General features: G+C 35.9%; 1 protein-coding gene and 1 pseudogene across 1 annotated transcript in view; one reads left to right on the top strand and one right to left on the bottom strand.

Annotated features, from left to right (window-relative positions):
* PPP3R1 (protein phosphatase 3 regulatory subunit B, alpha) overlaps positions 1-24,676 on the top strand; it is a 90,297-nt gene that overhangs the window by 6,331 nt on the left and 59,290 nt on the right. The window lies entirely within an intron of this gene.
* Positions 13,948-14,514, bottom strand: LOC114045483 (annotated as a pseudogene).

A 24,676-nucleotide genomic window follows, 5' to 3' on the forward strand; every position in this document is an offset into this window, starting at 1 on the left:
CTCCGAAATTCTGTGATACTCAGCTCAAGACACTATCTTAGGTTCTGTAGGGAATAGGGATAAGAATTAGACTGTTATTTTATTGATAAAGAGAATTCTTCATGAGGAAACTCTTATCAGTGCTGGTCAGCACTTTCTCTCCACTTAGAGAGTTGCTTAGAGCACTGAAATTTTAAATGACTTGCCCAGGTCCTACAGCTGGTCAGTTTCAGAGGTTGTACTTGAACCCAAATATTTATGATTCATTGGCCTGAATCTAGAAGACTAGACTGCTTGGGGGTCACAGGAGGATAGCCCCTGACTTCATAAAGCCTCTAATCTAGAAGGGAAGCTGAGCTACATATACATAACTCTAGTACAAAATATGATGTGAAAATATAATATGAATGGTGTGTGAAGTCCTATATTAGTTTAGAGAGTTAAACAATTAAGCACCCACTTTGTGCCAGGGACTGTACTAAGTTCTGGGGATACAAAAAAAGGTAAAAAACAGACAACATGAAAACAGTGTACAGTCAAGCTATGTATGTGGGAGGGTGTGATTCTAAGTTGTAAGAAGATTGGAAAGGTGGGTGGGTGGTCAGGGAGTTAGTTTTTGAACAGCTTTTAATGCCAAACAGAATTTTATGTTTGATCCTGGAGGTGATAGAGGCCTTTAAATTCTTGAAAACAACTATCACATCTCCCCTAAATCTTATCTTTTCTAAGCTAAACTTCCCTAATTCCTTCAGCCTACACTTAGATAGAGTGGGAGGATGACATGGTTAGAGCTACACTGTGGGAAGACTGCTTTGACATCGGATTGGAGAATGGATCAGATGGGGAGAGACTTGTAGCAGGCAAAACAACCAACCAGCAGGCTATTTGAGAAATCCTGGTATCTAAAGTGATGAGAACCTGCACTAGGGTGGTGGCAGCGTCAAAGGATGCTGGGAGAGAAGGGGAAAAAATGAGGTGCTATTTTGGCAAAATTGACAGAACTTAGCAACAGGTTGAATGCGGGGCAGGGAGGAGAGTGAAGAATCAAGAATACCACTGAGTCACTGGGAAGATGGTGGTATTCACAATAATAATATATCTGAGAATAATCTTCATAGAAATAATGATTAAATCCACGGGAACTGATGAGATCACAAAATGAAATAGTATAAAGGGAGAAGGAGAGAGTGACCTGGATGAAGATCCAGCAAAAGAGGTTTTGATGGAGCAATTGGAAAACCAGGAGAAAGTAAAGTCATGCAAACCTGAAGAAAGTGTAAGAGAAAAGATGATGATCAGCTATGTCTCAGGCTGCAGAGAGGTCAAGAAGGATGAGGATTGAGAAAAGGCCATTAGATTTAGCTATTCAGAGATCATTAATAGCTTTGGAGAAGAGTTTGGTTTGAATGATGAGATTATAGAAGCCAGACTGTAGGGAGTTAAGAGTGACAGGAAAGGAAGTAGAAGCACCTATTATAGATGACCTTCTCAGGTTGTTAAATCATTTCAGGCTGGAGAAGGGGAGGGCAATCAGGGAAGGGAGAAGTTGGTATTTGAACTGGGACTTGAAGAATGGGTAGGAATTAAATAGGGAGAATTGGGGAAGCTAACAGTGTAAGTAAACATACAGGATCAGGAAACCACTGGGCATATTTAGAGAGCCATTAAGTAGTCTCTAGGACATGAGATTGAGTGAAGTGGAAGGCTTTGAATCCCAAGTGAAGGAGTTTGGAATTTCTTTGGTAGGTAATGGAGAGACAGATTTTTTTTTTTTTTGTTCAGGAGAGTGGCAAGAACCAATGCTATGATTTAGGAATATTAAATTGGCAATAGTGGAAAAGAAAGCATGGCATGGGGGAAAGAGGGCTAACTTTGGATTTAGGCTTTGTGACCCTGAACAAGTCATTTAATCTTAGTAGTTCAGACAACTAAGTGTAAATTGCAGAAGAATTGCTGATCTGCCCCAATGGATGGTGTTATCACAGCAGACACTAGAAATTCTTTACATTGATGGAATCACAGTTCTATGTGCTTCTCCCTCTCCTCTAAAATAATAGCTATAGCCACTTATCCAGGCTAGAGAAACCTATCATCTTTGAGTCTTCCTTCTCTTTCAGCCCCCCACCCCACCATATTTAATAACTTGAGTCTTATCATTTCTTTCTCCACAATCTCTTTTATTACCACCATCATCCTCTTTTTAGACTCTTTGTTATCTCTTACTTAGATTATTGTGACAGCCTCTCTCCAGTACATTCTAGAAGGGTTAGTAAGTACCTTTCAGGTACTTTACAATTTTACTAAGTAGTTAACTTAAGGGTGATTACATGCTTTTCAATTTGTGAACCATTTTGGATAAGTATGGAATAAGACTAAATATAAAACTTTTGTGAGACCAGAATGCTTTATAGTTTATTTACTGAAGTTTACATTTTAGGATGTTAATGTAATTGTCCTTCATGAGTTTTTGTTCCAAATTTAGTTTGATTTCATGGTGAAAATGGTTTGTTAAGGTAGAATGGTGCTGTACAGCCAGGAACTTGAAATAAGCTAGCTCTGGCTCTAGCTCTCCCTCTGTTGCTTAATATCGGTATGGGCTTGGGGAAGTCACTTTACATTCATGGGATTCGGTTACCTTATCTGTAAAATGAAGGGGTTGAGATAAATGATTCTTTCAATATCCTTTCAGTTCTGGGATTCTTTGAATGCCCTTTTCATTTATCCATCATATGCTTGTGTGAGGGAGTTTTTACAGTTACTATTCATGAAAACACTATCACCAGTTTATTTGAAATAATACTCAATCTGAAGCACAATTTTCCTCTTTCTCTTTTGGAGTATATTTCTGTTTTCTTCCACACCCACTGATTGCCCTTCCTCACAGTGATTCTATCAGTAGAAGTGGTTAAAGCATCTGGGAGCACAGTGGACAGAGTGCTGAGCTTGGAGTCAGGATGACTGTAGTTCGAAACAATTCTCAGACACTTATTAGCTGTGTGACCTTGGGCAGGTCACTTAACTTCTTCATTAGTTTACTCATCTGTAAAATGGGGATAATAACAGCACCTGCCTTCTGGGCCATCATGAGATGATGAGATGATATTTGTCAAGTACTTATACTTGTGAAAGCACATTTGTAAAGTACTTATACTTGTGAAAGCACAGGGCCTGACATATAGGAGGTGTTTAATAAATGCTTGTTTCCTTCCCCACTTCATAAGTGTGTTTACATAAGAAAGATAATTCTAATTTAACTTCAGTTGTCTTCATTTGAAAATTGGTTTATGGTTCTGCTTTATTTTCTTTACTCAGAATATGAGAAGCAATACTTGGGTTCAACTTCTGCCCTTAGTTTCTGGTCACAAGACCTTGGCCAAATCAATTGACCTCTCTCAGCCTTAGTTTCCGTATCAGAGGAATTGGGCTCACATCCTACTGTTGATGCTTCTCACCTATGAGATCTTGGGCAAGTCACTTAACCTTCCTGAGCTTCAGTTTTCTTAGCTATAAAATGAAGGTCTTGATCGTAGCATATGAGGCCTTCCACAATGTCTTCAACCCACCTGTCCAGTGTAACTTGTTGCTCTTTCCTGAAATTATCAGGTTGATTCTGTGTCTTTTTTTAATTGAAGCTATTTACAATTAATTGATTTTGTCCTGTAATTGCATAAGTCATGGTTCTTTGTCTTTGAACTTAGTTCAGAAATTCAACTGGTTTGTAATGAGTTAAGTTTAGAAATCCAGTTCTTCTGCTTATCACTGTTCTTTTCTTGCCTCAAAGAAGTCTGCTACCCTTGAGGGATGCAGGTGGACACCAGGGAGTCTAGTCCAGTATCTATACACTATCAAGCTATCCTTCAAGGATGTCTTTTGTTATCCACAGAAATCTGATCCACTATCTCTGACCTTGTAGGTGGATTCAAACAATGAACTTTTCCTAGTTACAGGAGGGAAGGCAGGGGTTGTTGCTAGCCCCTCATTCTCAATTTCCAACCAGTCATGTTGTCCACTATGCTTAAGTTCTGTAACTAATCGTATTGATTTCACCATTCGTGATGTTGAGTTCTTTTAACCAATCACAGCTTGTTCCAGTCTAGGAAGTTCTCTTCTTTGTTCTGTACTCCCCAAAAACTGTTTTAGGGAGCTATCCCCCTCGTTTGGTATTTTAGTTTTGCTGGGGAAGCTGAGATCTTACTTATTGGGAAATTCGTGCTTTTCCTAATAAATTGATCATGCTCAGAACTTTGTGCCTTAGTTTCTTATTTTGAACATAACACTCCTTAATCTTTTTGAAGGCTCTCCTTTATTTCGAAGTCCTTCCTCTAGGAAGTCTCCTTTGTCCTCCCCAATTCTTAGCTTCCAGGTGAAAGTGATCTTTCACTCAGATTTTTTTGTGGGTTTTGCCTGGACCTTTGCACTCATCTCATTTTCCCCAGTATCATAGTTACTTGTGTACAAGTCTTTCCTCATTATAGGACTGTATGCTATTTAAAAGCAGTATTTGTGTCATTGTATTCCCAGTATCTTCTTGCTGTTCAGTCATTTGGCCCTGTTCAACTCTTTGTGATCCCATGGACCATAGCATGCCAGACCCTTTTGTCCTCTACTGCTCATATTCTTTGCTTCTGTGACACTATCTATCCATGTCATCCTCTGCCATCCCCTTCTTTTGCCTTTAGTCTTTGCTAGCATCAGTCTTTTCCAATGAATCCTGTCTTCTCATTATGTGGCCAAAGTATTTAAACTTCATCTTCAATATTTGTCATTCCAATGAATAGTCAGTTAATTTCTTTACGTATTGACTGATTGGATCTCCTTGCTGTCCAAGGAACTCTCAGAAGTATTCTCTAGTACTGTAATTCAAAACCATCAATTCAGATGATCAGCTTTTCTTACAGTCCAACTTTCATAGCCATACATTACCACTTTGGACCTTTGTCAGTAGGTGATGTGTCTGCTTTTTTGCTTTTATTTGCCCTAACTTTCCTCCCAAGGAGAAAGCACCTTTAAATTCATGGTTGCACTTAGCATATAGTCTACAGCTAAATAAGTGCATAATAATAAATGTTTGAATGTCATTGGATCTAGTTCTTTATTTTACAAGTGAATATGAGGTTCATAAATCCATGTTGGGATTAGGGATGGGGTTTGAATTTAAGGAAGCATGTTGCAGTAGACAGTGTGCTGTATATGCAGATCCTTTTAGTAACTGTGTGACATCGGGAAAGTCATTTTACCATTCTGAACAATTTCTTTGTAAAAACAGCTCAAGAGGACTGCTGGCAGTGCTTGTTAATCATATCTAAGATGCTGTGATTTTAAAATCTGTAATGAGGAGAAATAGTTGACTCCTATTTTAAGGAGACAGTGGGAAGGAGAAAGATAAAGTTGAATGAGCCTCAAATTTTTCTTACGGGGTTTCTTCAAGATACTGCTAACTTGAGGTTGCTCTTTGTTAGCTTGAGGCTGCTCCTTGTATTATGGTAGTGGTTTGCTCATTGCTAATTAATAATATTTTGTAGACTAGGAGATTAGGATTGTAGATTAGAACTGAAAAAGACCTTAGAGGTCATCTAGTCCTAATGCCTAAATTTTACAGATGAAGAAACTGAGGCCCAGAGAGTTCCACAGTGCCAGACTGTGGATTTGAACCATAGTTCTTGACTTGAACTTGGCAGTCTTTTATAAAGCTAGAGAGCTTCCCTGTTGCATAGGAAATAGGTCTGTGGCAACTAAATCATGCCATAGCAATACAGCTAGCCAGGAGGGGTTACAAATAACAGAATCTTAATTTCAGCACGTAGAGAGAATTATAGAACTGTTGTAGTTGCCTACAGATTGTGCCATATTGGTGTTTCTGTCACGAATAATACTTGTATGTATTAAGGGAAGATTAGGCTTCCTAAAGAGGAGAAATTTTTTTTTTAGTTTGAGGAATACCTGTTGTCCAGCTGACCACATAAGATGAAGTATTCCCTGGCATGGTAGAAGAAAAACAAAAAGAAAATGAAGTAGCAAAAGTCTTCTTTAACAGATGCAGTGAGGAGTGTGAAGTTGGAAGGTGGAAGAATATGATAAGAAAGTTAGAAAAAAGGGACCTTGAGTAGTTGGAGCTATTTAATAGGTCTGAAGGTCTTCCCAGAAAGAATGGATCTGGACTTTCTGAGGAAGAAGTAGTTTCTCATGTTCCATGGAAGGATAAGTGAGATTCACAGATACCACAAAAAGTAAAGACTTTAATTACTGGCCTTAGCAAATAAAGATTTGCCCAGGTTATATGTGGCTCCTTGGTGAGAGGTTGGGAGGTAGCCATATGAAAACATGAGATAAACAATTAAGAAGTGTTACGTATTCTTAGGCTTTGTATTTAGATGGGAGGAGAACCTTCTGAGATTTGTCAAACCAAATAACGATTACCCATTTCTGCTGATTTATGTGTAAACAAACAGTAACTGCCAAAAGAAATTTGAAAATAGTTTCCAGATTATGAAGAACTGGGGAGGAAACTGAAGAATTGAAGGAGATGGCACAAAGCTATTGGTTTTCATCATCACCGTTGCTGTTGATTAGAAGGTGAGGACCATAAAAAGGAAAGTAGGATATGCAAAGTGAAAAAGAAGGTTTAATCAGAGAATGAGATTTCCCTTTCCGGCCTGTAGTTTAAGATGAGGATAGTAGGTGATGTTTTTGGCTAAGAATGGAGTATTTTTAAGAGGACTAACTAGGAAGACTGTATTTTCCTTGAATCTGGACAATCTAATTTAGAAGACTATGCTGTAAATGGAGGGAAAGGAAGAGAAGTACCTAGATTACATGGTTACATTCACATAAAAGTAGCAGATATAAGAATTATAGTTTTCTAATTATAGTTTCCTAATAAATCACAAAAGGTGATAATGGGGAAGAGGGATCTAAAACAGTAACTATGAGCTCAGATGTCTATACAGAAATAAGTACACAGAGTATGTATAGTAAAGTGAACTGGAGATTTCAGTGTGAGGAGATAAATATGACCTAGTATCACTGAGACTTGATGGGATATGACTTAAAATTGTACTATAGTAATGGATAGGAATACCTTACACAATAGGAATATTAAATGGAAAGCATGGGGGCGTGTTACGGTATGGTGAAGCCACAGGACCTGGGTTTAAAATCCTGCTCTAATACTATCTGTGAAACCTTAGGAGGAAGTGAAACCTCACTTCCTCCCTGGGCCTTGGTTTTCTTTCCTAAAGTCTGGGGGGTTAAACTAGATTATTGCTAAGTTTTCTTTTTGCCCCGCTTCCTATGAAGGGTATTGAACATCAAGAAGATTGTCACCTATGTGAAAACATAACTTGAAGGAAAATCATGGTATAGATCATTTAGTTGAGTATCAAAGAGAACAAGTGGAACTGTGGAACAAGTAGGAGTATAATACTAGCTAACAGGCCAGCTAAAGGAAATACATAATTTCCCGATATAGATCACAAAGGTAGCACAGAGACCAGGTAGTTGTGACAAGGGACTTGAACCAGACCTAAGAATTCCTTGCATTGTTAATTTCATCTTTCAGAAGGTGGAGGAATTAATGATGGGAGCTGTTATTTCTAGTCCTAATTCTGATCAGTTCCTTCTTATGGGAACTTGTTGGTGAAGTAGAAATGTTAGAAACGTTGGAAGACAGTGAATATGCTGAATTCGTGTTAAGGAAAGACTTGTCAGTTACAATTTCTGTATTTTGGACCAGTGGTTTCCAACATTTTATAGTGTGAAAATTCAATAATTCTTGAAGATCCCCCTTAGGCACCTGGTGATGAATACAAAGTACTGTCAAGATTCTTCAAGAATGAAATTGGGAAGGCTAATGCCTAAGATTGTAGGTTTAGAGCTGGTCAAGACCTTAGAGGTCATCTTGTCCCAACTTACTCATTTTACAAATGAGGGTGATCTGGCTGTGACATGGGTCACCCCGTTAGCTGACTGTGAAGGTGTCCCTTTCCTCCCTCACTTGCTACTTCATGTGTATCTCTCTCGAAGCTATTCACTCAGAGGTGACCTGGTAGTGGCCTATTATTCTTTGATAGAGGGTATATAAGTAAGTAGCAGTGTTCCCCTGCTGCAGCAGTTTTGTCAGTGTCCCTTCTCTTTAACACTGAAAACTAGACATTCATACTAAAGAAGTAGACTTAGGAGAACAGAGAAGTAGGATTAATATTGTCCTTGATTTGGACACTATGCTCCTTTGCTTGTGTAGCCCCAAATTACATTAGTTTTTTTCAGTTGTAGTGTGGTGTGGTACAGAGATGTCATATACTCTGAATGCTGCCTGCAACACTCCGGAGTAGGTCTGAACCAGAGTAAATATAATTGGGAAATATTTACCAAAATAAATAAAAATACTATATTGTTCATTTGTGGTTTTCTGAGTCAGCATATGCCTGCATCGTAGCCCTCATTTCTCTTTGAATTTGACATCACTGGTGTAATATATAGACGAGTCTTGGAGTCAGGAAGACCTGATTTTAGGTCCTCCTTTCCTCTAACCCTATCAGCTTTGTGAGAGGCCATTCTGTGCCTCATTTCGTATCTAGCCTTGATCACTGAATGGGGGTTGTCTCAGTTAAACTGAGACCTGTTAAAGACCTTAGCTTATAAAGACCAAGGTCTTCCACTGTTTTGGAGCCATCTCCAGTCATCTTATCTGTATCTGGCCACTGGACCCAGATGACTCCAGAGGAGAAAGAGAGGCTGGTGACTTTGCACAGCCCTCCCCCAGTTAAATCCAATTCACTTGCATGTCATGGCATCACCTCCCTGATGTCATGGTCCTCTTCAAGAATGACAGATTACAACAACAATCAGTTTTGTGAACATGGGCAAGTCTCATGAAACTCTAAAAGTATGAATTACAGAGTGTTGTGGATTTGCATCATTGAGGGGAGTTTCCATTCTGGGGAGTTCTCTATCCTAAGGAAATCAGAGGTCTAGATTCTCTCAAAAAAAAAAAAAAGATAAGCTGGAGTCCATTGAGAGAAGGGTGACAAGAGTGCTGGAGGGATTGGAAGCTATGCTATTATAAAAGGATTATTTGAAAGAACTGATGATGTTTAATTTGCAAAAAATGGAGACTTAGAAGGGGTAGACAGCATACGTAGATACTAAAAGTATCAAGTATTAAAATGCTCAAGTTACTTTGTGACCTCACTGATGTTGGTGCTTCCTCTAATAATGCAGATTGCAGCCCACTCATGCCTGCCTATCCTTTGTAGCTCATATATATAAGTTCCTCATGAAGAGATCCACCTGTGTGCTGGGAAGCTACTTTACTTTAGCCCCATCTACTCTTTTGCCCATGTTCCTAATAGTAACTAGCATTTATATAGTGCTTTAAGGTTTGCAGAAAGGTGTTTTTTTGTTTGTTTTTTGCTAGTATCTCATTTGATCTTCACAATAATTCTGAGAGGTAGGTGCTATTACTATCCTCATTTTACGGATGAGGAACTTGAGCCAGACAGGGTAAGTGACTTGATTAGGGTAACACTAGTAAGTATCTAAAGTTGGATTTGAACTCAGGTCTTCTTGACTCCAGGTTCAGTGCTCAATCCACTGTGCCACCTAGCTATTACTTGGATGCCTTTTTCTTCCCCACTTCAGTGTAGTAATTACATTTGTCGTTTGGTGCAGCCTGTTTACAGTTGCCACATACCAGGTTTGCTGTTGCCCTCTAGGTCATACTTATTTTCAATTCTTTGAAGGTTATAGATGTTCTGTATCTTTTAGCTATACTCTACCAGAAGAATAGAAGAATACTAACATAAAAAGATGGGCCTTTGTTTCAGGGAGAAGTTTGGGACCATCAGAAGAACTTTGTAATTTAATATTTAGAAATATTTGAGGGACTATATGGTGAAAAAGGAATGAGATTTGTTTTATCTGCTTAGCTTCAGAGGGCTACTAATCCATGGAAATTATAGCGGGGAGGGGGCAGATTTTGGCTCAATATAAAAAAAATATTCCTAATAGTTAGAGTTGCCTCAAAATGCATTGGGTTACCTTGGTGATGGGTGATGGTGGTAATAGTTGACCACCAGAGGTTTTCCTTCAGGTTTTCAAGTAAAGATTAGATGATGACTAGTTGGAGATATTGTGAACTAAATTTGTGCTTTGGTAAAGTAATACTAGAGTGCCTTTAGTGTGTTTGCCTCTTGGAGAAAGCCCATCAGTTCCTTCGATTTCCCATTGTCTCCGAACTTTTGATCTTTTCTTGGCTGGTCAATTGGTCACTCATCTGGCTGCTATTTTAATTTGTATGTGATGAATGAACAACTGCCATAGATACAATCAAACACAAATTTAAAAAAATAACATAAATAAAATTTGTGTATGTTTTTTCAGTTAAATAATTTCCAAACTTTTTAAAAGTTATGGTATCCCTTGTGTATATGCTTTCTATCCTAGAACTCATATACTAGCCAGGTATTGGAGTGGTGTTAGAAGGGATGTAGCATACAATAGGATAACTTCTTAACTATACTTTTTGTTAAAAGAAATCCTTTGATAATTACTTATGTCCTTAAAGCATTTTTTTTCTACCCACCCTCCTTGCAGTTTCCTAGTTTGTTTACCACTTAACATGTGATTGGATGTCTATCCAATTCAGCACATTTTTTATTTTTAAAATTTTACCCACCTTCCCCCCCATCAGAAAGAAATCCCTTGTCACAAACAAAGTACCTGAGGTAAATACAATGATTAGCTAATCAAATCTGAATAAATTGGCCAAATTGCACATTGCAAATTTGCAAGATTTGAAATATGAATTTCCATCCACTATCACTAACAATGAATCTCACCCTAACTATATATTTTGTGCTTTGAGATATTTACTAAAGTAGTAAGAAGCTATCATAATTAGAAAAACATTAACAAATTTTTGTTGCCCCAAACAAGTTGTATCACTTATAATAACTGCATACTTTCATATGTGCACCTTTTAAAAAAACAAGCAAACTTGGAAACAAAATTTTCTAACCTATTTTAAGATCTTCCAAATGAGTTTCAGAGTATTTTGAATACATTTGTTAAAAATACAAAAATGCAATGCCTTCCAGTTAGTTTGGAAGGAAAACTTATAGACATCAGGGAAGATGAAAATTTACTAACCAAGTATCAGCAAAAACATTTGCATAATAGGTTGGTAGCATTGAACATTGCTTAGTAAATGCAGCCAGTGTTTTGTTTTGTTTTGTTTTTCCCCAGCCAATGGCAGCCATTAAAACCAAATATCGAAATAAACTGAACTTGGAAGCAGACGTTCAAATTGTTGTATCATGAGGTATTAAACCCATGTTTTCCAAAATAATGAAGCATATTCGATAACATTGCTCTTAAAATTTTTAAATTTTTTTGGTGAAGGCAAAATTTTTGTACTCTGAAATATGATAAAAAAAACAAATAAAACTAAATAAAATAAATAAAAAATAAAATCAATTAAAAAAAATCAATTAAAATATATTTCCTGCTAACATTTTTATTTGTTTATAATATATGCAGTAGTGGAGTAGCACATATTATAAATCATAAATAAATATATCCATATTGAGAGTATAGGCTCAATAACTTTTTTTATGATAGGATTACAGAACCGAAAAGATGGAGATTACTGGGTATTTAGGATAAAACAAAAGCTCCAGTGTCTCCATCTTACCTTTCCAGCCTTATTTCACCCTACTCCGTTGCATTTATTTGATATTCCAATCAAATAGGACTGCTAATTATTCTTGATTTTTATCCTGAAGTCTTCTGCCTCTGTTCATTAGTACAAACTCTCCTGGAAGACACTCCTATTTCTTTGCTTATTGAAATTTTATTTATTCAAGTCACCTCTCATAAGGTGCCACCTTCTCTAAAAGCTTTAATTAAAAAATATTCATACATCCTTTATAGAACTAAAAACATTTTTTTCCTAAAGGTATATATAAACATTGCTTCCTTTTACAATCTACATCTTTTAAAAAGATTTAAATAAACTAAAAAATCTTTTTGCCATAGAAGAAATAATATTAGAACATGTTGACTGATCACAGTACCTGGAAGAGGAGCTTGTTTTCTGAAGAATAAAATAGGATCATAGGACTATACATATAGAGTTGGAAACTATCTCTTTGAGATGAGAAGTTAAAACAAGTGCGGAAAATGAGAGGAATCTGTGATGTTGGATCTCAAAAAAGGATTACATATTTCAGTATTTTAAAATAAGTTTTTAATTGATATCTTCTGTTTCTTAAATTGTTGTTATCCCAAGTGTCCTTCGCCATTCCTCTCCCAGAGAGCCATCCCATATAGCAAATAGTATTTTTAAGAGAGGAAAAAAAATCAGTACAACTGATGGGGTAGGTTGGGGGTGTCCTCTCATATCTTTTAATTCAATTCCTGCTTGCCCTTTATAATTTTGTTACATTCACTTTTGATTTTGTGTGTGTGTGTTGTTCTTGTCGTATACATTGTTATAGTTACTTTGTATATTGTTTTCTTTGCTCTGCTTACTTTATTTCACATTAGTTCATAAAGATCTTTCCATGCTTCTGTGCATTCATCATTCAAATGATTTCTTACAGCACAATAATATTCCATTACATTCATGTACTACAGTTTGTTTAGCCATTCCTCATTTGATGGACATTTACTTTATTTCCAGTTCTTAGCTATCACAAAAAGTGCTGCTATCAACGTTTTTGAGTATGTGAGGACTTTCTTATTGACAGTTTTCTTGGGGTATAAGCCCAGTGATAAATCTCTGGTTCAAAGGGTATGGACATTTTATTCACTTTATTTGCATGATTCCATATTTCTTTCCAAAATGGTTGTACCATTTCACAGCTCCACTAACAATTTATTAGTGGGTCTATCATTCTATAAACCCTACCATTTTTTGTCATTTTTACCAATTTGCAGTGTGTGAGGCAAAACCTCGGGTTTTTTTGTTTGTTTTGTTTTTTAATTTTCCTTTCTCTAATTGCTAGTAATTTGAGCATTCGTTATGTGGTTGTTAATACTTTGCAGTTCTTCTTTTGAGAACTGTTTGTTCATATTCTTTGACTACCTTTGGGGAATGGCTGTTAGTGTTAAATATATTTTTTATTAATTGTTTATATATCTTAGATACCAAAGCCTTATCATAGACATTTGATACAAAGATTTTTTTTTCTGATTCAATCAGTTCCCTTTTATCCTAGATGCATTTTGTCTCTGAAGAAGTTTTTCAGTTTCAAGTAATCAATTTTTTATTTCATCTTTTGTAATTGCTTTTATTGTTGGTTAAGAATACATCCCTTATGCACAGTTGTGAGAGGTGTGTAATGTATATCTCTTCCAACTTAAGGTTACATGTCCATTTAGAATGTATTGTGGTGTGTGGTGTAAGGTGTTGGTTTAAGCTTAATTTCTTCGAGGCTGATTTCCAGTTTTTGCAGCATTTACTATCAAATGAGGAATTTTTTTCTAGCTGATTTATGTTTTCCACTTTGTCAACCACTTAGTTATTGACTTCTAGTGTTTCTGATTCTGTCCTGTTTAATCTGTTCCATTGATCTACCTGTCTTTTTAATTACATATCAGATTGTTTTGATGACTGCTGCTACATAATATACTTTAAAGTCTGGAAGTACTATTTCCCCTTAATCCCTGTTTCTTTTCGTTATATCCCTTGGTAGTCTAGATTTTTTTGTTTTTTTCCAAATGAATTTTGTTATTTTATCAAGTTCTATAAAGTATTTCAATTGGTCATTTGGTTACCATTAGCATAAAAAGTATAAATTAATTTTGATAGTGTTCTCATTTTTATCATACTAGCTTGGCCTAGCCATGAATATTGAATATTCCACCAGCTATTTAAATTGTTCTGTATTTCTTTAAGCAGCACTTTTTTTTTGTTACTGTAACAAATGTTTTCATTTCACTTTCATGTGCATTCTAATGTCACATTTACTCCTGTGCCATAAGCTTTTGTTTCTTCACTTTCTTCTGGGATATCTTTTTCTTTTGAGCAACCTGCTCTTCTGGTTTAGGAACAATTTGTTCCTTTTCAGTAAGTATCTCAATATGGCAAGGAGAACACATGTATGGGTTGATTCAACCATGAGCCTTGTAAGTATGCTGTCGCGTTTTGGGAGCCTTGTTAACCTGGATATGCTCAATGACAAGAGAATCCACATCCAAACCCTTCAGTTGTGCGCTACTCTGCATCTTTAAGCCTATGCAGCAAGAATTCAGGGCTCTCTTGCGGCCAACAACCCTGTGTCCAACCACACTGCTTAGCCTGGGCACACCTGCGTACTCCTCCATTATATTGCCTGAAGGGAACACAGTGTTTCTTCAATGTGACATCTTTTGGATACTTTGTAGCTTTTCGGATATGCATGCCCTTGATAGCTTGGGATGTTTCACGGGTCTTCTTGAAGTGGACCCAGAGATTTAAGCCCCTTGATTTGCATGATTTTGTGGGGTTCTCTGGATCAAGAGAGTACCTCACCATTTTAAATGATTACCTAGGATGGGTCAAGTGTAAGCAGCACTTTGTAATCAACTTTATACGTGCCTTTTGTGTGCTTTCATAGGTCAGCCTCCAGATATTTTATGCATTTCGTAGTTATTTAGAATGAGATTCCCTCTGTTGTAGTTTCTTGTGTTTTGTTATTAGTGCTATTGATTTTTGAAGACTTATTTTGTAGCCTGTAACTTTGTTGAAACTCTTAATTATCTCAGTGAGTGTTTTTGGTGATGCCTTAGGGTTTTCTAAGTGAACCATCACATCCTCAGCAAATACAGATTGTTTAACTTTTCTTTGCTGATCTTTATATCTTTAATTTCTTCCTCTTACTGCTATTGGTACCATCTCCATATCAAATAATACTGGGGGAAGTGATCATCCTTACTTCACTCGTGTGTTTATTGGAACAGGTTCTAGTGTGTTTCCATTGCTTGTTTTTGGTTTTAGATAGATTGTTTTTATATTTTTAAAAAAGATCCCTCTATACCTATGCTTTGTAGGGTTTTTAGAATAAAATAATATTTTTCTGCATCTATTGAGATGATCATGTGATTTTTGGATCAAATTATTTTGATTGTTTCCCTAATATTGGATCATGCCTGCAAATCTGGCATAAATTCCACTTGTTCATAACGAATGATTTCTTGGATAAATCACTGCAGTCTATTTGACAGAATTTAAAAAAAATTTTTTGAGTCAATGTTCATTAATGATAGTGGCTTATAGTTTTCTTTCTGTGTTTTATCTTGCCCTGTTTTGGGTATTAGGGCGATATTTGTCTCCTAAAAGGCTTCTGTTAGGTTCTTTCTCAATTTTTGAGAAAGATTTGTAAAGGATGGCTACCATTCTTTTAACAGTTGATAGAATTCTCCTGTGAATCCATTAGGACCAGGAGTTTTTTTCTTTGGTAGTTCCTTAACAACAAGGTCTTTTCTGAGATAGGGTTATTTAAGACCTCTATCTGGTCTTCTCTTAGTTTGGATATTTTATATTTTTGAAGGTATTCCTCTGTTTCTTTTGTGTCCTCAATTTTGTTAGCATATAAGTGCATAATAAGTTCTGATTATTCTTTTTATTATGATTTTGCTGTGATTTCACTTCATTTATTTGCTCTATTGTATTTGGCTTTTTAATCAGATTACTAACATTTTATCAATTGTATTAGTCTTTTCAAAGAACCAGCTTTAGTTTTATTTATCACTTCTATGGGTTTTTTTTTTGTTTCTAATATATCTATTTCCCATCTAATTTTTTAGTATTTCCTGTTTTGTTCTTAGTGTAGGTTTGTTGTGATTTTCTAATTTTTAAATGCACATTCAGTTCATTAATCCTCTCTTTTTCTGTTTTGTTAATGTATGTTTGTAAAGATTTGATTTTTCCCCTGAGGACTGCTTTAGCTGCATCCCAGAAATTTTGGTATGTTGTTTCATCATTTTCGTTTTCTTTTACATAGTTATTGTTTAAATAATTTTTTTCTTTTGACCCACTTATTGATTTAGGATTTCATTGTTAAATCTCCATTTCAGTCTGTATGTTTTGTTTGTGGTCCCTGAACCAATTATGGTATTTTTATTGCATTATGGTATGAATATGTTAACTATTCCTACCTTTTTGCATTTGTTTGCAGTGTCTCTGTGCATGGTCATATCTAGTATATGGTCAGTTTTTGCAAAAGTTCCATGTGGTGCTTAGAGATGTATAATCATTTGCTGCCCCATTTAGAAAACACCGTAGGTCTTTTAACTCTGGTTTCTTCAGCTGTTTGTTCAGTTCCATGTTTTCCCTTTTAAAAAAATATTTTTTGTTAAACTTAGCCAAAACTAAGAAGAGGATATTGAAATCTCATCATTATTGGATTACTATCTTTGTTTTCTCATAGCTCTTGCTTTATGAATTAGGATACCAAGGCATTTAGAGTGCATGCGTATTACTGATATTAGTTTGTTGTCTGTGGTTCCTTTCAGCCTAAGATAGTTCTCTTGTTTGTAAAATATTGTAAAAATGTATTTTTGAATATTTGTTTTTGCTTTGTCAGTGTCAGTGTGACTCCTGATTTTTTGGATGCACTTGATGCAGAGTAAATTTTTTTTCTATCCCCTCAGTTTTATTTTGGGTGTATCTTTTGTTTTTTAAAAATATTTCTTGTGTAAGCAACAGATTGTAAGATTTTGTGTCATCTAATCAGTTACTTTTCAATATTATTGGATTGCTTAATCCATTCAAGTTTAAAGTTATGAGTTAGGTTTACATTTTCTTTCATCTGTTTTTTTTTTTCATATTAGGACTTTTCCCCTCCTTTTGATCTAAATAAAATCCTCTACTATGTTCCTTCAGTAGTAGTCTTATTCCCATTGTCTCTCTTCCTCACTATTGATCCCTTGTCGTTTGTTACCCTTTTCCCCTTTGGGATTTTACTTATTAGTTCCTTTTTCTCTCCTGCTTTTATCTGGTTATATAATTCTTCCCTTTTTTTCCCTCTCAGTCAAGAAGATTCCTCCTTCCTCTCCTATTTTTTGACTAGTCCTGTTCACAAGTTTTTAAAATTTCATTTTTTTAGACCCTCTACAGAGAGGATTTCTCTCTTATTATCCATCCTTTCTTTCTGTCTACTCTAGACTCTGTTCTCAGATTCATGACCCCTATAATTATTGGTAACAAATTCAGTACGTTTACGTACTTGTTATCAGTTCCCCATATTCCTGTTTTGAAAGGTCCTCCTCAGCTGTTTCCAGCTGCTTCCACAGCCTCTTACTGTCAGGCTTCCATTGTTGTAACTACTCTGTTTACATGTAAGAACACCTTTCAAAATTGCTGCTTCTATGTGAATTGGAAAGGGCCAGTGTTCTCAGGTACTGAAAGAATTTTTTTTCTCTTTTTCCTTAGTAACAACACCAGACAAATTTTGGTATTATTTACAAAGTTAACTTCTTTTGGAACTATTTTTCACATGTTTTAGCTAAAAATTCTTTACTGTCCTCTTTTTCTTATGTTGTAATTAAACATTTAGTTCAATTGTTAATATTTTCAATTGTATTTTTAAAAATAAAAGTAAATGTTCATTATTTCAAAGACCACAATTTTAAAAGAAATATTAATTTGGTAGAGAGTACTTAGTGAACCCAAATGAGAAGGATCAGTAGTTATCTTTTGTGAACCTGTTACATAAAAGATCTCTGCTCTAATAAATCTTTGGTACCTGCCTATATATCAGAAGCAGCCTCCTTACACATTCTTTTTTTTTTTAATTTTTTGCTTAATGCAGATGTTCATCTCTTTGTTTTCTTTTCAGAGCCAGTACAAGGAGCAGTATTTTGAACATAAAGCATAATCTTTTAACTTCCAACTTTCTAGAACGGAGGGTTGCATTTCCCTCATATAAATGAGATGACACATTCAGGAAGATCCCAAATTACAAATTACTTTTGTTCCAACTGTATATTGGTAAATCATTGATTTAAAACATAGGCTTTTTTTTTCCATTGAAACTATGGAAGAAATGCTCTGGGTCTTTGTTTTTAACCAATGTCTGTTAGAGACAATTTATTGATATCCAGGCAGTTCTCTACAGAGAGAGATTTAAATGGATAGTTTCCCTCTCAACATGGAAGATATCTCTGGACATGACTGTCACCTACTTACGTTTCATAGTAATCAAAACACAAAAAAACCCAAAAATTCCTTTGGTTAGATTTTTTTTTTTAAGTATAAAGTTTAGTGTTAAGGTCTTCAGTTTACCAGACAAAACTCTTGTTATATTAATGCTGGAGGACCCCTTCCCCTCCCAAAGAGAGGTGGTCTTCCTTGATGAAAACTAAAGTCAGGTCCAGGATCAACAAAAGGGTCACTTTTGGTGTATATGCTTCCACAGAACAACATTGATTAGGTTCCCAAACCAGCCTACAAAAAACCTCAACTCTATTTGCTCAATTCTTAATGTAACTGAAATTCTGTGGAGAAAAATGATTCAGTTCTAATTTAGAGATGGCGTGGACACATCTTTCTGTCAACTCCATTGTAGTTGAATTAAAAGTATTAGAATATAAGCTCTTCTCTAGGCTACTGAAAGCATCCTTAGTACAATTTCAGTAACAGAGAGGATGATGGGTATGTTTTATACCTCATTATTTGATTTCTGCTAAGTCTCCATATTTTTAAAGTTTTTCATTCCATGAAGCTTGGTATAGCACTATCTTTTTATTATTTACTAAAGAGACAGAATGGCTTAGTGGATATGGACCTCAGTTCAAGTCTCACTCTGACACATGTTGGCTGTGTGACTACAGTCAACTCACTTGGTCATTCAGTGCTCTAGATTGCAGAGAAGGTGCAGTCCTGCTTTGGTAGAGGTAATTTCCTTACTTAAAAGTTCATATACCAGTGAAGTCACAGGTTTAATCCCTGTTATCATCATCATCATTATTATTTGTAAGATAGTATGCTAGGCTTTGGAGAAACAAAGACAAAAATTTTAACCAGACTTTTCCTCAAGAAGCTTATGGTCTGTTCTGGAGGAGTGGTATGTATACAGCTAGGTAAATGAAAAGGGACTGTGGGGGTAGGAGAGAAAAACTTTAAAATTGAACAGAAAAAAAAATACTGACTAGGAGTAAGAAGAGGGATTGAGAAAATCCTGGTGTAAGAAATGATATTTTAACTCCTTGAAGGGGAGAATAGGCATTCCTAGAGATAGAGGGGAGGAGGGGAGAGTATTGGGTTCAACCAGTACAAAAAGCCTGGAGGCAGGAAATGGAATGTATACAGAAGATAGCAGGTAGGCCAATTTGGCTGGAATAGTAGAGTAAATGAGATGGAGTAATGAAGTCAAATTGGAAGAATGGGTTAAGCTAGTTGGTGAAAGGCTTTAAATGTGCAACAGAAATTTGTATTCCATAATAGAGACAGTAGAATGCAGCTGAATCTTTTTGAGCAGGACGACATGTGCCTTAGGAATATCAATTTGGCAGCTTTGTGGAAGATAGATTGGCGAAGAGAGAGACTGGTGGTTAGGCAACCAGCTAGGAGGCTTTTCTAATCTTTTAGCCAAGACAAGATGGGAAGCCTGAACTAGGCTGGTAGCCATGAATGGAGAAAATGGGACTTTTATGAGAGACATGGCAGTAGAATTTACAAGGCCATATATTTCGTTTTGGGAGATGAGAAAAGTAAAGAGTTGTTGGTTTTGAGGTTTCTTACTTGTGTGACTGGAAGAATAGTAGTACCTTCTATACAAAAGGATTCAGAGAGGGGAAGATGAGTTTGTTTTGAATAGATTGAGTTTGAGATGCTTATGGGGCATCCAAGTGCAAATGTTCAGGCATTTAGAGACTGGGGAATGGAGCTCAAGATAGAATGACAGGGTTTTTAAATTGTGTACTGTAGATTATAGGTACTGTAAAAGCTCAGGATAGGAGGAGATTAAGGAGGACTAGTCTTGAAGTCTTCATGCAGAAACTGGGACTTGATACAGATTGTTTGGGTTTGGAATGTTGAATATAAGACAATACTGCGCTCTCTTGAGTGAAGAGGCTCTAAAAGAAGATATAATGATAAGCTAGGTTTGGGAAGCATTGGTTAAGTTATATTCAAGTGAAATTGAGCTCTCTATCGAGAGTCATATCAAAGTTTAAAAAATAAGGTTTTAGTTTTTTTCTTTAAACAAATAAAAAAATTCTCTTCTTTCCCCATCCTCCAAGTGCCATCCTTGTTTTGCACAGGGACAATTTGGGTTCTCTTTGGATTGTGTTTGTATGGGTGGCAGAGTTTTGGAGCAGCTGCTCTGGCCTCCTATATCTGTGTAAGCAACCAGATGGTTCTTGAAGCTTGATCTGCCCTGGCTCATCTTACACTGAGCATGTGCAAAAAAAAAAAAAAGTTCATTGCTGTTCTAGCTTTTTCCTGGTGCTCTTGGTTCTGACTTTGGAAATCTAGGGATGTAGAAGTTAATTTCCCAAAACAACTCATAACTCTTGGCTCCTGTGTTTCCACCCACCTGGATCTCAGATCCCACCATAGGCCATAATAGTAATAATAATAATATAATTTATGTGGTGTTTTGAGGTTTGCAGAGCACTTTACACACATCTCATTTAATCCTCATAACCCCTTCATGTAGGCACTATTATTGCCATTTTCCAGATGAGGAAACTGATGCTGAGAAAAATTAAATGACTTGCTCAGGGTCACAGCAAAAGTGAATTCAAACTCAGGGTTTCCTAGTTTCCAAATTCAGCATTCTATCTTTGTACCTTCTAGCTGCCTAAAGAAAACTCAATTTGGCATATATTCTTTTAAATTCACTTGGTACAGTGAAAATGAAGGTAACAGTATTAAACTCCAAAGTAGTAGCCACTTCTGGAAATGTTTGAATTTAAAATTTTTTTCACCCTCTCTTGTCCCCTTTAGTCTTATGGGGATGGGACAGGCATACATAATGCATAAAGTACTACTGTATTTGAAGTCAGGAAGATCTGAGTTCAGATTCCACCTCAGAATTTCATTGTTTCTTTTGTAGAGTAATATTATGTTACATTCATATACTGTAATTTGTTTTTTAGCCATTCCTATCACCCACCCCACTCCCAGTTTTCAGTTTTTAGCTACCAAGAATAGAGTTGCCATAAATACATTTGTGTATATGAGTACATTTCCTCTTTATAGATCAGAGGTTCTTAAATGTTTTTATGTAATAGATACCTTTGGTGGTCTGATGAAGCCTGTGGACTTCTCAGGTTGATGTTTCTGAATGTGTAAAATAAAATATATAAATCTGATACAGTTATCAAAATATTGGCGGGGCGAGGAGGAAGGGAGTTCATGGACCCCAGGTTAAGGACCTATGAACTAGATAGTCACTGTGGTCTGCTAACTCTGCAATTCTATGAGACCAGGAAAGCAGGTTAGACCTGAGAGGAAAGACAAAAAGGAAAGGTAAGGTGAAAGGCAAGTGGGTGAAGGAAGTGAGGCAGAGATGGGAACTAAGGAAAAAAAACACAATAGGTTTTGAGGTGACTGTTAAATTAAATTATGTATGTCTTGCCCTTTTATTGGTCTTTGAGGATAGAGTAAGTTATATCATATATTATCACTTCCCTTTTGAATTGTAAATAAATATCTAGTTACACACAAAAAACACATACTGGCTAGTATACTACTATTGCTACTATTACTGCTACAGTAACTTGCTACTATTGCTATTGCTAATTATAATAGTAGCATTATTATAGCTCTTTGGGGCTGTTGATGTATATTATCTCATTTCATCCTATGAACAACTCTGTGAAGTAGGTATTATTATTATCTTCATTTTAAAGATGAAATTGAGGCTGAGAGAGGTTAAGTGACTTGTCCAGGGTCACCAAGCTAAGTGTCTGAGGTAGGATTCAGATTTAGGTTTTTCTTTCTCTAAGTCCAGCCTTCTGTCCACTATGCCACATTGGCTGCCTTTCCAAATGAAATGTTGAAGAGAAATAGAAAACATTCTTAGAAAACATATAAAAATGAAAATTTAAAGAACATATAAAAACCTAAATTAAATTCACATGCAGTACAGTATTTTAATTGTGAGTATTGCAGTAAATACTCACAAAATGCAACCTTGTAAGTTACAGTACTCTTATGTTGCAACAGTTTAAAATACTTGGAAAACATGATTGCTTTTTGTTTTTCACTATAATGTTAAATTTTTGTGATTTTGATATGTGATTTGTGTAGTTGGAAACTAAGAAAATATAAATATATTCTAAAAATTGGATTACTTTAAAATATGCTTTATTACATTAAAATGATATTTTTATCCTAAATTCCCAGATTGCAACTTTATTCACAAAAAATTGCATTTTAAAAAACAATTTATTCAGGAAATTGTGACTTTCTCAAAAGTCTTATGTATATGAGACTGTACTTTCGGAGCATGGAAATGAATGTGTAGAAATGGAATATTTAGAAATGTTCAGTTAATGTCACAAGTTCTCAAGGTGTTATTAAGAATTGTGTGTGCACTGAATATGAAATGTATATATTGTATATTAAGAATTACATTACTGTATTTTATATTCTGTTCTTTATATGTATTTTTTTTTTTGGTTGATTACAGTCTATGTTGGACAATAATTGACAGACTTTGGTATTTAATTATTTTCTTTAAAGTTCATCAGTTTTACAAAGGATATCGAAAAACAGTTGACAGATTGAAAATCCTGTCAAGAATGACAAAAATGTATGCATCATAATCAGTTTCTGGGCCTCCTTCTTGACTGCTGGACCCCTTGCCCACTTCCTTCCCTCTTATCTCTGCTGGAAGTCAACCATACCTTAACATATAGGTAGATGGAAAGACAGCTTAGAGCGCAAATCAGACAAAGTTGGGTATTTGGGGGTGGCTTGTTATATACAAGAGAGAAGAAAGAGGGGCAAACAGGAAAGAGATGGAAAAATGTCAAAGACAAACTTGATCTGTTTCACAATTTGAAGTAGGTCCTGGATGAATAACTCAAGAGACAGATATCATCTGTGCCACCTTTGGTATGGACATAATGCTAGAGACACTAACGTTAGTGGCTTATTTCTTAAATGGCTGATGTCAGTTTGGTAAGGTGCTTAACTTATGCTGAGTGTTAATGAGGACAAGAGTTTGACTTATTTCCAGTTCTAAATAGTAGCTCAATCCATGCCTAGGTGACAGTTGACTTTTGCTTAGTATTTTGATAATGACTAATATAAAATTTTCTCATGTTTTACATATAGCATATTTTGCCAAATACAATATTCATTTAGATGGACTTAAGTTCAGTAATCATAAGCATTTCAACATATGCAATTGCCCAAAACTTTCTGTGTTGTGTCTTTTTTTATCTTGATCTTTCAGTATCTTTTTTTCCCTTCTCTCTTTTAATCAAGGAGCCCATCATGTATAAGCCATTGACAACTGACCATATTTGTAGTGTCTTAATTTTAGGATCATAGTGGAGGGGAAAAAAAGTATCTAGGGACTTAGAAACCTTTGGCTAACTGTACTAAAGTAAATTTATTTGATGTATTTTGAGGGGTCCTTTTAATTGTACATTGGAGATTTGCCTATTGTACTTTGTACAAAAAATATTTGTTTTCAATAAACATTTGTTGAATGGATGAATCAGGTAACATTTGAACACTTTTCTGTGCACAGTACCCTCAAAGGCTCTGTGGATATCTTTGAAAGACACAACTATATTCCTTTGCCCTTTCCAGTTTTGTTTGGGGAAGACAAGTCCTTATAAAACAACCTTAACAAATGTAAAATGGTATATTCATCTGACTCTTGCCATTATAAGGTTTTATTTTCTTTTGGTCCAGACTGGTGATTTCGTTGGTGTAGGGATTGGGTTGGGGAGAGGGGGATGAAGGCACTAGCTTCTGGAGAATTAGAAAAGGCCTCATGTAGGTAGAGGTGTTTGAGCTGAGCTTTGAAGAAAACTAAGGATTCCAAAAGATAAAGGGGAGAGGGAGAACATTCCAGGTGTGGGGGACAGAATAGTCTGGGCAAATATGAAGTTGTCAACAAGGCCAGTTAGATTATAGTGTAGAATGTATAGAGGGGAGTAATATGTAATAAAGCTGGAAGGTAAGAAGGAGCCTGGGCATGAAGGGTTTTGAATGCTAAACACAGAAGTTGGCATTTGATCTTAGAGGCAATAGGAAGCTACTAGAGTAGCAAGAGAGTAATATGATAGAGATGGTAATTGAACCTGGGGAAGTTGAGGTCACCGTGAAAGTGTGAAGAGTTTACCCTTATTTAGGGATTGCTATGTGGATAAAGGTCCAGGAAGTACTGAGAAGGGAGTGTTGAGAGAGGTAGAAAGAGAAACAAATAGTAGTCACCAAAAAAAAAAAGAAAACCAGAGAGAAGAGAGAATCCAGGAGAGAGGGAGTTGGTTGACCACTGTTACATGCTAAAGAAAAATCAAGAAAGATAGGAGTTGGAAAAAAGCCATCAGATTTGGCAGTTAAGAAATCTTTGGAAATTTAGGAGAGGATAGTTTCAATGAATTTGGGAGCTAGATTACGAAGTGTCAAAAAGTGCCAGAGAGGTGGGAAAGTGGAGGCAACAAAAATAGATACCTTTTTCTAGGAGTTTGTCTGTGAAAGGGATGAGAGAGAAATAGACTGTTAGAAGGGTCAATGTGAGAG

The sequence above is a fragment of the Vombatus ursinus genome, unplaced genomic scaffold, assembly GCF_900497805.2.
Source record: "Vombatus ursinus unplaced genomic scaffold, bare-nosed wombat genome assembly UNPS02014778.1, whole genome shotgun sequence".
NCBI classification, from domain to species: domain Eukaryota; kingdom Metazoa; phylum Chordata; class Mammalia; order Diprotodontia; family Vombatidae; genus Vombatus; species Vombatus ursinus.